Below are 539 nucleotides of genomic sequence, written 5' to 3'. Positions count from 1 at the left end.
AGCATCTTTTTCAATACTAGCTTCGTTTTGAATTTAACGCCAACAGCAGTCCTGTCATTAGCATATCTTTCTCTTAGTACCACTGCCATAAACATTACTTTTACCATTACCACTATTGACAAACATATCACAGCAATACGCACTATATTGGGATATCGTATATATCACATAAAGTACAAGCAAGCTGTCGTAAAACAGTTTTATTTAGAGATCATTGCCAAGATCTTGTCAAACGCCTCCTAGTGCAGGAGATTTTAATTACTTATCTGCAAGAGCATGTGATTTGAAGCTTTCTAGAGGAGCAGCGAGAACCCTTTAAAAAATACAATATGTAAATATCTGAGGAAGGCAGGAGAACAGATTGTCAAACAGGGCGAGAACTATTTTTTTTTTTTTTTACGAGTTTGGTGGCATCGGCTTCGAACACAATGCGACAAAAAAACGAGCCTTTCGAACGAGGATGAAGCGCAGGCGGATCACAGGGATGTATCGCGGTGGTATTAACACTTTGCTAAATTAAAACTTTGGAAGGCATCACG

The 539-nt window shown here is 38.6% G+C and overlaps 1 protein-coding gene across 1 annotated transcript in view; it reads right to left on the bottom strand.

Annotated features, from left to right (window-relative positions):
* Positions 1 to 539, bottom strand: part of LOC119590794 (colorectal mutant cancer protein-like) — a 157,596-nt gene that overhangs the window by 155,997 nt on the left and 1,060 nt on the right. The gene's annotated exons all lie outside the window — the stretch shown is intronic.

Source organism: Penaeus monodon, chromosome 27 (assembly GCF_015228065.2).
Source record: "Penaeus monodon isolate SGIC_2016 chromosome 27, NSTDA_Pmon_1, whole genome shotgun sequence".
In the NCBI taxonomy this organism is placed as follows: Eukaryota; Metazoa; Arthropoda; class Malacostraca; order Decapoda; family Penaeidae; genus Penaeus; species Penaeus monodon.
Note: the sequence above shows the minus strand (reverse complement) of the source record. Positions and strands in the feature narration are given on the sequence as shown.